The following is a 738-nucleotide window of genomic DNA, read 5'->3' on the forward strand; positions in this document are numbered from 1 at the left end:
ATTTTGCTTGCAAGGTAGCATTAGTTATTTATCAAAGCAAAATTGAAGTTGAGTTGCAATATGGAGCTTGACAAGGCCAATACGAGTATAAATGCTGAAAAAGGCTGTAAGAGAAACTTCTGTTTGAACCAGCTCCATCAAAAAAATCCATCAAATAATGTCAGAAATATCACAACATTCATTTAAACGGGAAGTTAACAGCACAATGCAGTTGAACAGGACGTGAGAAATTTATCAAAAATGCATGCATGATCATGCAAACACAAAATATGGTTGTAGGTGAAGGAGAAATTTGTAATGGCAGGATGCAATTTAGTCAAAGGTAGACAAATTGAATAAAAGTGTGACTAAAGATAAGGCAATATCAATTTGCACTGTGTAATTTCTTCTGTGTATATTTGATTTGGCATCTCCCTGTAGTTAAGACGGTAATCTCTCCCCCTCTTTTAACCACTCGTTTGGTACCACAGGAACATATTTACACAAGGACAAGCATTTTCATTTCTCACCTTTATGGTAGAGGTCTGAAAAACGGCAGATTGCAAGGAATGCTCATAAACATAAATGCAGGTGAGAGACGACTGATAGCAACGGCACAATTAAGGCATTTTGATTCAGCATTCTCTGCAGTGTAGAAACATGAGCTAAAATATGTTTCCATGACAAAATTCCAAGCAGTTATACGTTTGTCTGTTGTCCTATTAGACCTGTTGAAAGATCTTTTACTTTCTAAAACAT

This window comes from Sinocyclocheilus grahami, unplaced genomic scaffold, assembly GCF_001515645.1.
Source record: "Sinocyclocheilus grahami isolate Dianchi unplaced genomic scaffold, SAMN03320097.WGS_v1.1 scaffold440.1, whole genome shotgun sequence".
NCBI lineage: Eukaryota > Metazoa > Chordata > Actinopteri > Cypriniformes > Cyprinidae > Sinocyclocheilus > Sinocyclocheilus grahami.